The following is a 17,809-nucleotide window of genomic DNA, read 5'->3' as shown; positions in this document are numbered from 1 at the left end:
AATTGGTACTGGTACAACTCAATTTCGATAGCTCCATATCGTATGGCACCAACGGAATTAAAGGAGTTGAAAGCTCGGTTGCAAGAATTGGTGGATAGAGGTTTTGCTCGCCCGAGTTTTTTCGCCTTGGGGTGCGCCAGATTGTTCGTGAAGAAGAAGGATGGAACCATGCGGTACAGATCGACTATCGTCGACTTAATAAGCGACGATAAAGAACAAATATCCGTTGCCACGTATTGATGACTTGTTCGATCAACTGAAGGAGCCTCGGTGTTCTCAAAATAGATTTGAGATCGGGCTATTATCAATTGCGAATCGAGATTCGGACGTACTCCAAGACTACCTTGAGCGAGATATGGTCACTATGAGTTCCTAGTGATGCCGTTTGGGCTCACTAATGCCCTACGGTATTTATGGATTTAATGAATCGGATCTTTAGACCATATTTGGATCGATTCAGTAGTCGTGTTCATTGATGACATCTTGGTCTATTCAAGAAATGAGACCGAACATGTTTGAACACCTGCGGTTAGTGCTTGCAAATTTTACGAGATAAGCAATTATATGCTAAGTTCAAAGCAAGTGTGAGTTACGGTTAAGAGAGGTTAGCTTCTTGGGTCATGTGGTATCTCGCATCGGGTATTCGAGTCGACCAGAATAAAATTTCAGCCATACTTAATTGGAAGCCTCAGAAATATTACTGAGGTTCGAGCTTTTTGGGGCTTCTTAGGTTATTACCGACGATTTGTAAAGGCTTCTCAACGATAGCCACGCCGATGACGGCTTACTCCAAAAGGATGTTAAGTTCGAATGGATGAGAAATGCCAAAAAGTTTCGATCAATGAAAACTTATTTGACTGAAGCCCCAATTCTAGTGCAACCCGAGTCCCAAGGAGTTTGTCATCTATAGCGACGCCTCTCTACTTGGGTTAGGTTGCGTATTAATGCAAGAAGGTCGAGTGGTGGCCTGCGCGTCGAGGCAATTAAAGCCACATGAGAAAAATTATCCGACTCATGATCTCGAATTGGCGCCATCGTATTCGCCTTAAAGATTTGGCGACATTACTTATTTGGTGAAAGGTGCCATGTATACTCGGATCACAAAAGTCTCAAATATTTAATGACCCAAAGAGACTTAAATCTGCGACAAAGACGTTGGCTCGAGCTGTTAAAGGATTATGAGTGATCATTGACTATCACCGGGAAAGGCGAATGTGGTTGCGGATGCCTTGAGTCGCAAATCGTTATTCACTTTACGACGATGAATGTGCACTTGTGCGTCCGATCCGACAGTGTGTTAGTGGCTGAATTGAAAGCCAAACCATTATTGACACACCAAATTCGAGAAGCTCGGAAAGTCGACGACGAGTTGGTTGCAAACGGCTGCGTGTGTTCCGAACAAGGACTCGGAGTTTCAAATCGACGATGACGATTGTTTGAGGTTCAAAAGTCGTCTGTGTGTCCCAAAGAATTGAACTCATTTCGATAATTCAATGAAGCCCATTGTAGCCGAATGGCAACCCACCCGGAGTACGAAGATGTACAATGATTTGAAACGTCGGTTTTGGTGGCATGGTATGAAGCGAGACATCTCCGACTTTGTTTGAGATGTTTAATATGTCAACAAGTGAAAGCGGAACATCGGTGCCTTGAGATTACTTCACCAATCACGATACCCGAGTGGAAATGGGATCGAGTCACAATGGACTTTGTATCCGATTGCCATTGTCGATAAGTAAGAAGGATGCGGTTTGGGTCGTGGTAGATCGATTGACTAAGTCGGCCCACTTTGTCCCCGTCGTCGGATTTTTCAATGGACAAATTAGCGGAATTGTACGTTTCTCAGTTGTTGAGATTACACGGGTGCCTATTTCCATCGTGTCGGATAGAGATCCGAGATTTACCTCGCGATTTTGGAAAAAGTTGCAAGAAGCTTTGGGTACCAAGTTGCATTTCAGACCGCCTTTCACCCCAAACCGATGGTCAATCCGAGCGGATAATTCGGATACTTGAGGATATGTTAAGATGTTGCGTCCTCGAGTTTAGTGGTTCATGGGAGCGGTATTTGCCGTTGATTGAATTCGCACAACAACGACTTTCAATCAAGTATTAAGATGGCACCCTACGAGGCCTTGTGCGATCGTAAATGCCGTACACCATTGTTTTGGACCGAGCTCGGTGAAAGCAAGATTTTCGGGTGGATTTGATTAGGGATCTTTGAGCGAAGTGAAAGTAATCCGTGAAAGTCTGAAGATAGCCTCCGATCGTCAGAAGTCGTACGCGGATCTGAAGCGTAAGGATATCGAGTATCAAGTGGGTGATAAAGTGTTTCTCAAGGTATCGCCTTGGAAAAAGATACTCAGGTTCGGCCGTAAGGGAAAGTTGAGCCCGAGGTTTATTGGGCCATATGAGATATCAGAGCGAGTCGGTCCAGTGGCATATCGCTTGATTTTGCCCCCTGAACTCAAAAAGGTTCACGATGTCTTTCACGTTTCGATGCTTCGACACTATAGATCTGATCCATCGCACGTGATTAGTCCATCAGAAATTGAAATTCAAGCTAATATGAGTTATGAGGAAGAACCGATTCGTATCCTATCACAAGAAGTGAAAGAGTTGCGAAACAAGCGGGTTCCGCTAGTGAAAATGTTATGGCTCAAGCACGGGATAGAAGAAGCTACTTGGGAGACCGAGAATTCTATGAAAGAGCGATATCCAAACCTATTTACTAGGTAAGATTTTCGGGACGAAAATTTCTTAAGTGGGGGAGAGTTGTGACAGCCCAAAATAGACCCTAGTCGGAATGTGGTTTCGGGACCCCTAAACCGAGTCATAAAAATAATTAATTGCTATATTCTATGCTTACTATGTGTGTCCATGCATATGTGGAAATTTTATTCTCTAATTTTACCCATTTGTATGAGAAAGTATTAAATAGGGATCAAAGTGAAACATGGTGAAATATGATAGGCTAATTTTAAATGGCTTGTTAGTACATGTTAACAAAAAGGTGGAGTTGCATGTCAAATAATCCCCTTCCTAAGGAGGAGTGGCCGGCCATGACAAGGTTATGGGCAAGGAACATGTTCCCAACATGTTTTACTAATGGATGATGTTAGAAATAATAAACAACTAAGCATGGGTGAGAAAAGAAAAAAATGTGTGTGAGAGTAGCATCCCCCCATTGCCGTGCACCCAAGAAGAGAAAACAAAAAATTTGTGCATGCTTGCTCTCTCCCTTTTGGCCGAAAATACTAAGAGGAAGAAGGGATTTTGCTTCATTTCCTTTGTTTAGAAGAGATCTAGAAGGAGATTTGGCTAAGTTTGCATCAAGATTAAGGTATGTATGAGGTTGTGTTGGGAGTTTCATGCATGGTTTGGTTGCTAATTTGATGTGCATGTTAGCCATGGCTCAAATCCTTGTTATGCCATGGAAATGGTATTTGGCCAAAGTTGTTATGGTGATAAAGCCATTGCATGCTAAGTGTGAAGCTTGATGATGATGCATGCAATGATGGATTGTCTACTCTTGAGTAAGATTTTGAGTTTTCTTTTGTGTTTAACCATGATTGAAGTTGAATAGAGCATGATTGTCATATTCGCCATGATGCATTCATGAGCATGGTTCATGCTTCTTGCATGTTAGTTAAAATTTGTATTTTGGATGGCTATGGACACCTTGAAATTGCCATGCTCATATTGTATATATATGTTTGCACATGATGTTTTGGCTATGAAGTAAGTGATGAATATATTGGTTTAAAGAAGAAGATGTGGAAGAATGCTTGTAAAATTGCAAGCACAATTCGGCCTAGCACACCTATAAGTGCTTGATGCTATATTATAAGTTTTGGGCCACAATGTGCAAAGCATTAACTAGTAAAATGCATGCTGTTTTTGTGAGGTATTAAGTGCAAAATTGACCTCAACATGTACATGAATATTCGGCCTTGGGTAGCCTATTGAAGGCCTTAGCCTTTCCTTGATGCTCAAATAAATTCTATTGAATTGCTTGATGTAGTATAAAATGTGCATGACCATTGTGTATTCAAGCTAAAGAGTGGCCATATGACCATTTAAACTCCTTGTCATATTCGGCCATAAGCAAGCACAATGAGGTTTTAATAAATTGAATTTGTTTGAATTAGCTCAAGAGCTAAGAGGGCCACAATTGGACAAGGGAAGGAAAAGGTGATCGAATAGCCGAAAAAGCCGTTCGACAACATCCGAGGTAAGTCCTCAAGAAGTGACCCTACTTGAATTATGTGAAATAAAGTATGGATGTGTATTGACTATTGATTATGTATGTATGAGCATTTGAATTCTACCCGGCTAAGTCCCAAGGCGAATATGCTTGTGATTATATTTGCGTTTTGAGCCTTAGTAATGAAAATGAAATATGTATGTCCAATGATTATTGATGTATGTGTACATGAGAAATTGAATGATATCCGGCTAAGCCCCAAGACAATTATGCTGGAAATTATATTCGGGTTAAGACCAAGGCAATTGTGCTAGTGGCTATATCCGGCTAAGACCAAGGCATTCGTATGAAGTTATTCTATCCGGGCTAAGACCAAGGCATTTGTGCACGTGATTATATCCGGTTATATTCAAGAATCTTGGGCTGGAGGTGAGTGTTGGTTGCTGTAATGAATTCAATTAGTACACTCGAAAAGCCCAAAGGATAAGGTACGTTATATGTGCATTGGAAAGTCGACATGTTTGAGCAACATTCGCTCAATCGACTAATAAATTTCAGTTATTGAATTGATTGATACTTTGTGAAAGTATATAATGATGAAGTGTGAAGTAAGAATGTGTATTAATGAAATGATGCATTTGGCTATGTGAATGTATTGCTGTAATTAGAGCTGATTATATTCCTTGAGACTTACTAAGCATAAAAAAATGCTTACCCGTTACTTTGGCTCTCTGTTTATAGATTTCGCCGATAGCAATCGGATTCGGGATCAATAAAGTCGAAGTCATCCACACTATCCACGCCTCTATTTTGGTATAAATTTTGGTTGAACTTTGAAATGGCATGTATAGGACTACCCTTGTTGGTTGAATATGTTGTGAAGTATATATGTACGGCCATGCGAAAATGGCTCGTAAAAGTGAAGTATCGACTTAGACTAATTGTGGTTTGTATGTATATATTTGGTGTCATGATGTGGCTATGGCTTGGAAATGGGAATGTTGGTCATATGATCAGCCATTGGCATGGTTAAAATGATCATATATGAACCTATGTATGGCAAGACTAGTTGGTTCATGGAGACTACCAAATAGGTAAGACCTACCTTAAAAACAGATGCTGCCAGCTGCAGTGACGTGAATGTGAAAAATCACCAAAATTCGTAGGAATGGAATTAAATAGTTAATAAGCTATGTAAATGAACCTTGATGAGTCTATTTTCATATGGAAGAAACGAAATGGTCATAGGAGTTACATGTTAAGAGATATTAAAGCTATTGTGAGACAGGGCCAGAATGGTTTCTGGGTTCCCTGTCGCAAGTTTAAAAATTTACTATAAATTATCCAAAAAGAATTAGGAGACATACTTTATATGTACAGATTCCATTTTGAGTCTAGTTTCATTAGAAACAAACGGCACCAGCATTAAAGCCCTTTACAGAGAGATATTCAAGTTATACCACGCGAAGGTCAGAGCAGTCGATCCCTGTAACATGGGTGACTTTAACTAATAAACTGTACCAATTGGCCCAACCAAAAATTCTAGAAATAAATCCATGGATGGATATATGAGTCTAAATTCAGGGAAAATTTACGAAACCAGTTTCCGAGTTTTGAAACTCGAGATATGATTTTAAAGGCGACAGTGACGCAGTTTTCCAGCCTGACTGGAAATGTCAAATGGATGGGCAAAACAAGTGAACTTGGCTTGTTAACCCTCGTGTCCGACAAATCGGCGATGGTCTCGGGTTCGGGTGTTACAATTTTATTGGTATCGAGCCACGGTTTAGTCGATTCTAGGACTACCGTGATGTGTTTGGGGTCTAGCTATACATGCCATTAAATGATGAATCGATAGTGTGGTGATTTCGACAATTTGACTTTGTGTTTGTTTATAGCAATGGATCCCGATCCCAACCGAAGCGATAGCTGATGATGTGGAGAGTGTGGCGCTGCTCCGCGCAAGGGACAGCGCGGCGGACTCTCAACCTATGGCCAGCAATCCTAATGACGAGGCTAGGCAAGCCTTTTATAGTGTGATGAGCGAATGGTTTAATCAATACATTCGAACCAACACTACTGTTCCACAACCTCCATTCCCGACAAATGCAACCCCGACCTACAATACCTCCGGTGATCTGACCAAATAAGGTCAAGTAAGCCCCGATCGATAGGATTCAAAACATGGGGCCACTGAATTTAAGGCTACGGATGATGATGATGCCGAAGCGAGCTGAATTTTGGTTAGATAACACTATCCGGTGCTTGATGAGCTATCCTGACACCCGATGAGTGCTTAAAGTGTACCATCTCCTTGCTACGCGAGTCCGCCTACTATTGGTGGAGTACTCGACTTCGTGGTGCCTAGAGAGCAAGTGACTTGGGAATTCTTTCAAACCGAGTTCAAAAAAGTATATCGATCGAGATTCATCGACCAAAAGCGGAGGGAATTCCTTGATCTTAAGCAAGGTTCGATGTCGATTCTGACTACGAACGAAAATTTGTGAGGCTTAGCCAGACGCAGCGAGAATGCATTTCGTCCGAAGCTATTATGTAAACGCTTGAGGATGGGCTGAATGATGGTATAAGGATGTTTGTTGGCATCCTCGAGATACGAGAGTTCGTAGTACTTGTTGAGCGAGCTTGTAAAGCAAGAGCTTAGAAAGGAGAAACAAAAAGCTGATGTGGGAACTGGAGAATTCGAAAGAGATCCTCGGAAAGTCTCTTCAACCAACATCGAAGAGATTTCGAGATGATGCGAGCCGGTCTAGAGCGTTTGGGCTTTTCTAGACGAGGACGCGATCGACCCTGTGACCACACGAGTCACTTGATCGCCAGATGGTGGAAATGATCGCCGAGAGAGGCGGAGTGTCCACATTGTGGCAAATGGCATTCGGGAGTGTTGGTTTCGTGATCGCTCTGCTATAAGTGTGGATCGGCCGACCACTTTATGAAGGATTGCCCGAGGATGCTTGAGCAGAATGTGAGTCGAGTGGAAACCCGGTGCTACCATTTGCCGAGGTAGGCCACCTAGAAATATGGGCAATGTCGATGGCGGTCGAGAGGATCTAGAGATGCTACCATCGGATCGAGGCTCGTGCTCTGCTAGGACTTATGCCATACGCCACGCGAGAGATCTTGCCTCTCCGGATGTTATTACCGGTACTTTCACTCTTTTCAATACAAATGTGATTGCTTTGATTGACCACGGTTCTACTCATTCATATATATGTGAAACCTTAGCATCCAAAGAAGACTTTGCCCATTGAGTCTCTTGAGTTTGTAATTCGGGTGTCAAACCCCTTGGGTCATTACGTGCTTGTCAACAAAGTGTGCAAGAAAAGTCCCCTAGTGTTCCGAGGTTCTTGTTTTCCGGCAGACTTGATGCTTTTGCCGTTCGATGAGTTCGACGTTATTCTTGGTTTGGATTGGTTGACCATGCACGATGCGGTTGTAAATTGCAAGAGCAAGACTATCGATTTGAGGTGCGCGAATAATGAAATAATTCGGGTTGAGTCTACGGACTTAAAGGGGTTGCCAGCCGTAATATCAGCGATGTTGGCCCAGAAATATGTAAGAAAAGGGTGCGAAGCGTACCTTGCGTACGTGCTCGATGACAAGGAATTAGAAAAGGAACCCGAATATGTGCCCGTGGTTTGTGAATACCCGGATGTTTTCCCCGAAGAATTGCTGAGTTTACCACCTGTTCGGGAAATAGAATTTGGCATCGAATTGGTACCTGGTACAACTCCAATTTCGATAGCTCCATATCGTATGGCACCAACGGAATTAAAGGAGTTGAAAGCTCAGTTGCAAGAATTGGTGGATAGAGGTTTTGCTCGCCCGAGTTTTTCGCCTTGGGGTGCGCCAGGATTGTTCGTGAAGAAGAAGGATGGAACCATGCGGTACGTGCATCGACTATCGTCGACTTAATAAAGCGACGATAAAGAACAAATATCCGTTGCCACGTATTGATGACTTGTTCGATCAATCAAGGGAGCCTCGGTGTTCTCGAAAATAGATTTGAGATCGGGCTATTATCAATTGCGAATCCGAGATTCTGACGTACCCAAGACTACCTTGAGCGAGATATGGTCACTATGAGTTCCTAGTGATGCCGTTTGGGCTCACTAATGCCCTACGGTATTTATGGATTTAATGAATCGGATCTTTAGACCATATTTGGATCGATTCGTAGTCGTGTTCATTGATGACATCTTGGTCTATTCAAGAAATGAGACCGAACATGCTGAACACCGCGGTTAGTCTTGCAAATTTTACGGGATAAGCAATTATATGCTAAGTTCAGCAAGTGTGAGTTCGGTTAAAGAGGTTAGCTTCTTGGGTCATGTGGTATCGCATCGAGTATTCGAGTCGAATTCAAATAAAATTTCAGCCATACTTAATTGGAAGCCTCCGAGAAATATTACGAGGTTCGAGACTTTTTGGGGCTTGCTTAGGTTATTACCGACGATTTGTAAAGGCTTCTCAACGATAGCCACGCCGATGACGGCTACTCCAAAAGGATGTTAAGTTCGAATGGACGGAGAAATGCCAAAAAGTTTCGATCAACTGAAAACTTATTTGACCGAAACCCCAATTCTAGTGCAACCCGAGTCCGCAAGGAGTTTGTCATCTATAGCGACCTCTCTACTTGGGTTAGGTTGCGTATTAATGCAAGAAGGTCGAGTTGTGGCCTGTCGTCGAGGCAATTAAAGCCACATGAGAAAAATTATCGACTCATGATCTCGAATTGGCCGCCATCGTATTCGCCTTAAAGATTTGGCGACATTACTTATTTGGTGAAAGGTGCCATGTATACTCGGATCACAAAAGTCTCAAATATTTGATGACCCAAAGAGACTTAAATCTGCGACAAAGACGTTGGCTCGAGTACATTAAAGGATTATGAGTGATCATTGACTATCACCCGGAAAGGCGAATGTGGTTGCGGATGCCTTGAGTCGTAAATCGTTATTCACTCATCTGAGCGATGAATGTGCACTTGTCTATCCGATCCGACAAAGGTGTTAGTGGCTGAATTGAAAGCCAAACCATTATTGACACACCAAATTCGAGAAGCTCGAGAAAGTCGACGACGAGTTGGTTGCAAAACGGGCTGCGTGTGTTCGAACAAGGACTCGGAGTTTCAAATCGACGATGACGATTGTTTGAGGTTCAAAAGTCGTCTGTGTGTCCCAAAGAATTCGAACTCATTTCGATAATTCAATGAAGCCCATTGTAGCCGAATGGCAACCCACCCGGGAGTACGAAGATGTACAATGATTTGAAACGTCGGTTTTGGTGGCATGGTATGAAGCGAGACATCTCCGACTTTGTTTGAGATGTTTAATATGTCAACAAGTGAAAGCGGAACATCGGTGCCTTGAGATTACTTGACCAATCACGATACCCGAGTGGAAATGGGATCGAGTCACAATGGACTTTGTATCCGGACCGCCATTGTCGATAAGTAAGAAGGATGCGGTTTGGGTCGTGGTAGATCGATTGACTAAGTCGGCCCACTTTGTCCCCATACGTCGGATTTTCAATGGACAAATTAGCGGAATTGTACGTTTCTCGATTGTGAGATTACACGGGTGCCTATTTCCATCGTGTCGGATAGAGATCCGAGATTTACCTTGCGATTTTGGAAAAAGTTGCAAGAAGCTTTGGGTACCAAGTTGCATTTCAGCACCGCCTTTCACCCCAAACCGATGGTCAATCCGAGCGGATAATTCGGATACTTGAGGATATGTTAAGATGTTGCGTCCTCGAGTTTAGTGGTTCATGGAACGGTATTTACCGTTGATTGAATTCGCTTACAACAACAACTTTCAATCAAGTATTAAGATGGCACCTACGAGGCCTTGTACGGTCGTAAATGCCGTACACCATTGTTTTGGACCGAGCTCGGTGAAAGCAAGATTTTCGGTGGATTTGATTAGGGATGCTTTGAATGTAAAGTGAAAGTAATCCGTGAAAGTTTGAAGATAGCCTCCGATCGTCGAGAATTCAGCGCGGATCTGAAGCGTAAGGATATCGAGTATCAAGTGGGTGATAAAGTGTTTCTCAAGGTATCGCCTTGGAAAAAGATACTCAGGTTCGACCGTAAGGGCAAGTTGAGCCCGAGGTTCATTGGGCCATATGAGATATCGAGCGAGTCGGTCGATGGCATATCACTTGATTTTGCCCCCGAACTCAAAAGGTTCACGATGTCTTTCACGTTTGATGCTTCGACGCTATAGATCCGATCCATCGCACGTGATTAGTCTATCGAAATTGAAATTCAAGCTAATATGAGTTATGAGGAAGAACCGATTCGTATCTTATCACGAGAAGTGAAAGAGTTATAAACAAGCGGGTTCCGCTAGTGAAAGTGTTATGGCTCAAGCACGGGATAGAAGAAGCTACTTGGGAGACCGAGAATTCTATGAAAGAGCGATATCCAAACCTATTTATCGGTAAGATTTTCGGGGACGAAAATTTCTTAAGTGGGGAGAGTTGTGACACCCAAAATAGACCCTAGCCGAATGTGGTTTCGGGACCACTAAACCGAGTCATAAAAATAATTAATTGTTATATTCTATGCTTACTATGTGTGTGCATGCATATGTGGAAATTTCATTCTCTAATTTTACCCATTTGTATGAGAAAGTATTAAATAGGGATCAAAGTGAAACATGGTGAAATATGATAGGCTAATTTTAAATGGCTTGTTAGTACATGTTAACAAAAAGGTGGAGTTACATGTCAAATAATCCCTTCCTAAGGAGGAGTGGCCGGCCATGACAAGGTTATGGGCAAGGAACATGTTCCCAACATGTTTTACTAATGGATGATGTTAGAAATAATAAACAACTAAGCATGGGTGAGAAAAGAAAAAAATGTGTGAGAGAGTAGCATCCCCCATTGCCGTGCAACCAAGAAGAGAAAACAAAAAATTTGTTCATGCTTGCTCTCTCCCTTTTGGCCGAAAATACTAAGAGGAAGAAGGATTTTGCTTCATTTCCTTTGTTTAGAAGAGATCTAGAAGGAGATTTGGCTAAGTTTGCATCAAGATTAAGGTATGTATGAGGTTGTGTTGGGAGTTTCATGCATGGTTTGGTTGCTAATTTGATGTGCATGTTAGCCATGGCTCAAATCCTTGTTATGCCATGGAAATGGTATTTGGCCAAAGTTGTTATGGTGATAAAGCCATTGCATGCTAAGTGTGAAGCTTGATGATGATGCATGCAATGATGGATTGTCTACTCTTGAGTAAGATTTTGAGTTTTCTTTTGTGTTTAACCATGATTGAAGTTGAATGGAGCATGATTGTCATATTCGCCATGATGCATTCATGAGCATGGTTCATGCTTCTTGCATGTTAGTTAAAATTTGTATTTTGGATGGCTATGGACACCTTGAAATTCGCCATGCTCATATTGTATATATATGTTTGCACATGATGTTTTGGCTATGAAGTAAGTGATGAATATATTGGTTTAAAGAAGAAGATGTGGAAGAATGCTTGTAAAATTGCAAGCACAATTCGCCTAGCACACATATAAGTGCTTGATGCTATATTATAAGTTTTAATACAATGTGCAAAGCATTAACTAGTAAAATGCATGCTGTTTTGTGAGGTATTAAGTGCAAAATTGACCTCAACATGTACATGAATATTCGGCCTTGGGTAGCCTATTGAAGGCCTTAGCCTTTCCTTGATGCTCAAATAAATTCTATTGAATTGCTTGATGTAGTATAAAATGTGCATGACCATTGTGTATTCAAGCTAAAGAGTGGCCATATGACCATTTAAACTCCTTGTCATATTCGCCATAAGCAAGCACAATGAGGTTTTAATAAATTGAATTTGTTTGAATTAGCTCAAGAGCTAAGAGGGCCACAATTGGACAAGGGAAGGAAAGGTGATCGAATAGCCGAAAAAGCCATTCGACAACATCCGAGGTAAGTCCTCAAGAAGTGACCCTACTTGAATTATGTGAAATAAAGTATGGATGTGTATTGATTATTGATTATGTATGTATGAGCATTTGAATTCTACCCGGCTAAGTCCCAAGGCGAATATGCTTGTGATTATATTTGCGTTTTGAGCCTTAGTAATGAAAATGAAATATGTATGTCCAATGATTATTGATGTATGTGTACATGAGAAATTGAATGATATCCGGGCTAAGCCCCAAGACAATTATGCTGGAAATTATATCCGGTTAAGACCAAGGCAATTGTGCTAGTGGCTATATCCGGGCTAAGACCAAGGCATTCGTGAAGTTATTCTATCCGGGCTAAGACCAAGGCATTTGTGCACGTGATTATATCCGGTTATATTCAAGAATCTTGGGCTGGAGGTGAGTGTTGGTTGCTGTAATGAATTCAATTAGTACACTCGAAAAGCCCAAAGGATAAGGTACGTTATATGTGCATTGAAAGTCGACATGTTTGAGCAACATTCGCTCAATCGACTAATAAATTTCAGTTATTGAATTGATTGATACTTTGTGAAAGTATATAATGATGAAGTGTGAAGTAAGAATGTGTATTAATGAAATGATGCATTTGGCTATGTGAATGTATTGCTGTAATTAGAGCTGATTATATTCCTTGAGACTTACTAAGCATAAAAAAATGCTTACCCCGTTACTTTGGCTCTCTGTTTTATAGATTTCGCTCGATAGCAATCGGATTCGGGATCAATAAAGTCGAAGTCATCCACACTATCCACGCCTCTATTTTGGTATAAATTTTGGTTGAACTTTGAAATGGCATGTATAGGACTACCCCTTGTTGGTTGAATATGTTGTGATGTATATATGTACGGCCATGCGAAAATGGCTCGTAAAAGTGAAGTATCGACTTAGACTAATTGTGGTTTGTATGTATATATTTGGTGTCATGATGTGGCTATGGCTTGGAAATGGGAATGTTGGTCATATGATCAGCCATTGGCATGGTTAAAATGATCATATATGAACCTATGTATGGCAAGACTAGTTGGTTCATGGAGACTACCAAATAGGTAAGACCTACCTTAAAAACAGATGCTGCCAGCTGCAGTGACGTGAATGTGAAAAATCACCAAAATTCGTAGGAATGGAATTAAATAGTGAATAAGCTATGTAAATGAACCTTGATGAGTCTATTTTCATATGGAAGAAACGAAATGGTCATAGGAGTTACATGTTAAGAGATATTAAAGCTATTATGAGACAGGGCCAGAATGGTTTCTGGGTTCCCTGTCGCAACTTTAAAAATTTACTATAAATTATCCAAAAAGAATTAGGAGACATACCTTATATATACAGATTCCATTTTGAGTCTAGTTTCATTAGAAACAAACGGTACCAGCATTAAAGCCCTGTACAGAGAGATATTCAAGTTATACCACGCGAAGGTCAGAGTAGTCGATCCCTGTAACATGGGTGACTTTAACTAATAAACTGTACCAATTGGCCCGACAAAAAATTCTAGAAATAAATCCATGGATGGATATATGAGTCTAAATTCAGGGAAAATTTACGAAACCAGTTACCGAGTTTTGAAACTCGAGATATGATTTTTAAGGCGACAGTGACGCAGTTTTCCAGCCTGACTGGAAATGTCAAATGGATGGGCAAAACAAGTGAACTTGGCTTGTTAACCCCTCGTGTCCGACACCGGCGATGGTCTCGGGTTCGGGGTGTTACAAGAAATGAGTAGAGCATGTTATCGGGATTTAAAAATACATAGAACGTTAAAAAGGGGCTCAGGATCACTTACTATTGAGCTTGGAAGCTTGAAAACCCTAGCCATGGCTCCCCTCTTGATTCACACGACTATAGGAGGAAGATGGACACATTTGGCTTTTAATTTTTGTCTTTTAATTCATTTTACCCCTAAATGACCAAAATGCCCTTTTTACCATTCTTTCAAATTTTACCCTTCCAAGCCCATTTTTGTCCAACTTTTTAAAACTTAGTCAAGTTGTTCTTTAAGGACCTCTAATTAATAATCTAATTCAATTTCATGCAAATTGCTTCTAGAACACAAGTTTTACAAATTATTTGATTTAGTCCTTAAAGTCTAATTAAGCATTTTTCACATAAAATTTCTTCATGAAATTTTCACACAAGCATAGAGACATATCATAGACCTCATAATAATAATAAAATAATTATTACCATCTCGGATTTGTGGTCACAAAACCACTGTTCCGACTAGGCCCTAATTCGGGATGTTACATTTCTAACCAATCAAAACATTTAGTTACATCACAAGTAGTAGTATAAGCTAACTAATGTCGCCATAATATACAAGGGTAGATCATGTCAATCTAAATGCATAGTAGTGTCTTATATAATCAAATAGTATATCATACTATGCAATGCTAAATTTGGTCTTTCACTGTCTACACTCTTATCACTATTTATCCCTTCTTGAATGCTAGAAGTCGGATACATAATAAGACAATTCTAATTATTAGCATCAGAGTATTGGTCCATATTACGGCTATTATTACCTTCGATGATATTAGTATAATGCACTTAATTCAGGTTTACTAATTCATTCCAATTCAAAGTAAAAATTACTCTTACAGTCCCTGTATCGAGTTTACGAGACCTTAAGAATAGTCTAAAAAAAAGTAGGGACTAATTTGGAACAATTCTGAAAGTTTAGGAAATTTTTGAAAATACTTAAAAAAAGGGGACACACAGCCGTGTAAAATGCCCCAGACCGTGTGGCTCTCGAAGTTGAGACACGGGCTGTGTCCTAGTCCGTGTAACTCACTAACTTGAAACACATGGTTGTGTCCCAGCCCGTGTTTTTGCCCCTGTAACTCACTGACTTGGGTTACACAACCGTGTCCCAAGCCGTGTGTCAGCCCGTGTGGAAACTACACCTATACTATTTTTCAACACGATCGTGTGACAGACCGTGTTTCGGCCATATGCACCTATAAGTACCTTAAAACTCAAGTTTACCATTTCCTACTTACTTAGACACTAAGAAACTCAATTAACAGTCATTTAACCTGTTCAAAATACGATTAAGCATGCTTAAAACAAACCAAATAAACCACCTTAAGTGTCTAGCCAATGTACCCTCATTGGTGCTACATTTTATATCATCAAATACATCAACCATTCAAAGACTTTCATTCATATCAAATTAACTAATATTGAACTAACCTTTAGCTACTTAGGCTACCAAGTTTTAAACTACAACACATACCAACACATACCAACACATTAATTAGACTACATACAAAAACATAGCTTAAACCACAATTATATAAGTAACCATCAATTCACCTTAAAACAAAATAACATGACATTGACAAACCAACTATCAACCAAAGACTTCCTCGGTACATGTCATTTCAAAATAAGATATAACCACACTTGAGCTCAGGATTTATTGTTTGATGCTGAGTCTGCGATATGTTGAAAAGTACCTAGCTTGTGTACAAAAAACAAAACCGCACACTGAGTAAAACTTAGTGGTATTTCTATAATCCGAATAATTTAAACTTGATATGGATAGATAAGATATAAAGATGCAATAAGTAATGTTATATAACATATGTATCAAATCAATAATGCCAACTTACTCATTCTTTATTCACATTCAATAGAGTTCACAAAATTTAGCACATGGTAATAATATTTCATATGTTCAAGCACATATCAGTGATATTCCATATATATAGCATTTAGTAGTCCAACTCATTCAATGGCATGATTAATCATTTTGATACTTGAATTCATTTCAATATTCACATCACATTTCATTATTTCATATTTCTTTTTCTCATCTCATATTCATTTCTCAACATGGTCATCTCAATATCAAACATATAAATTTATTATTTAATTTTCCCTATTAACATGACTCAGACTCGGATAGATACACAGATCCAACCAACACACCAATTTGGCACCTAGTGTCTGGTTAATTCCAAAATAATAACTGTACCCAGTGCTATATAAATTGACATCCAATGTCTCATCAGTTAAACCAAAGCAAATTGGCACTCAGTGCCTCATCGACTCAAGAGAAATACTTAAACTCTTCCTATCCTATGGCATGCCATCTATATCCAACTCAGCCCGATACAGTTAATAGAGTTTTATTTCACTTTTCAATACAATTAATGTCTCAGTTTCACATATATACACTATAACATATAGTCAATTCAATATTCATATAATCAACATATTTCATAATACACAAAATGAATCCCTTTCAAATTTACTATGAATTCAATTCAATCCAAAAGTACCAAAGTACCCACCACAAATGCTTACCATATGCAAACAATTAATTATACAACAATCTGTTATTTAATTAGGATTATAGAACACACAAACCATGAATTCTGAGCTATTCGACATCAATTTTATCCTTCTCCTTTTTACTCAAGGATTCCGGTACGACGTTAGCTATGGAATAAAACAATTAAAATACATTAATATTACATAATTTAATTTTACATTAAAATTAAAATTTTACACTTTATTTGCTTAAACTTCAATTTAGTCCCTAAATCGAGACTAATTTTTAACCTTCACATTTAACTTTATATTTTTATACTAATTTCACTTTAAACTAAATTTAGATCCTTTTCTAATTCAACCCCTCAATTTCAAAATTTTCTCAATTTAGTCCCTATTACTCAAAATCAACTATTAATTTCACAATTTAGTCATTTTCCACTTCTAGCTTAAAAATCTATCTATTTAATTCCTAATACTTAAACTATTCAACAATAGCAACATCTAAAATCTTAAACAATACTAAAAATTAGAACCTAGGTACTGGGATTCCAAAAATATGAAAATTATAAGAAAATGGGGCTAAATTGACTAACCAATTAAAATTTGAAAGTTTGAAGCCCTTAGTATCGTCGGCCTCTTTTGGTTCTTTCTTTTCTTTTCTTTTAATTTGCATGTGCTCTCTCATTCTACTTCACTTTTTTCTTTTAATTTTGTTTTCATTTTATTTATTACTATTATTATTCTAACTTAATATATAACATATATATAATATATAAAAGCACATTACACTTAACCCTTGACCGGGCACCTATACACAACCATTTATTAAATGACATAATTATTACTTTAGCCCTTTTAGTTTATTTCAATTTATAATTGAATTTTTTACTTTTACGCAATTTAGTCCTTAAACCATAATAGCTCCTAATTCATGTAAATTATCTATCCAAAATTTAATTAACAAAATAATTAACTTCGAGTCTGGTTTACATGAACAGAGTCCCAGATATACACTTTTCAACACCCCTACCTATCGAGCTGTTACATTTCTTATGTGTTTTAGGTTGCTTACATGCCAATTCCCTTCAATTTAGTCTAAAGCCCTACGTCAAATCCGCAACTCGAGGACTTTTCAATGTTGATCCCTACCTCTATATCAAGGAAAAAAAACCTCCATGATCGATTATGAAAGTTTAAAGGAACAATTGCAAATCTTTAATGGTTGAAAATGAATGATGAAGAATGAGAAAAAAAATTTCAAAAAATTGATTCAATTGATTAAGGTTTCAATCTTACAGAATTGCAAAACTAAATTTTATTTCTCTAGTAATTTATGTTTGGAAAA

The sequence above is a fragment of the Gossypium arboreum genome, chromosome 2 (assembly GCF_025698485.1).
Source record: "Gossypium arboreum isolate Shixiya-1 chromosome 2, ASM2569848v2, whole genome shotgun sequence".
Taxonomy (NCBI): domain Eukaryota; kingdom Viridiplantae; phylum Streptophyta; class Magnoliopsida; order Malvales; family Malvaceae; genus Gossypium; species Gossypium arboreum.
Note: the sequence above shows the minus strand (reverse complement) of the source record.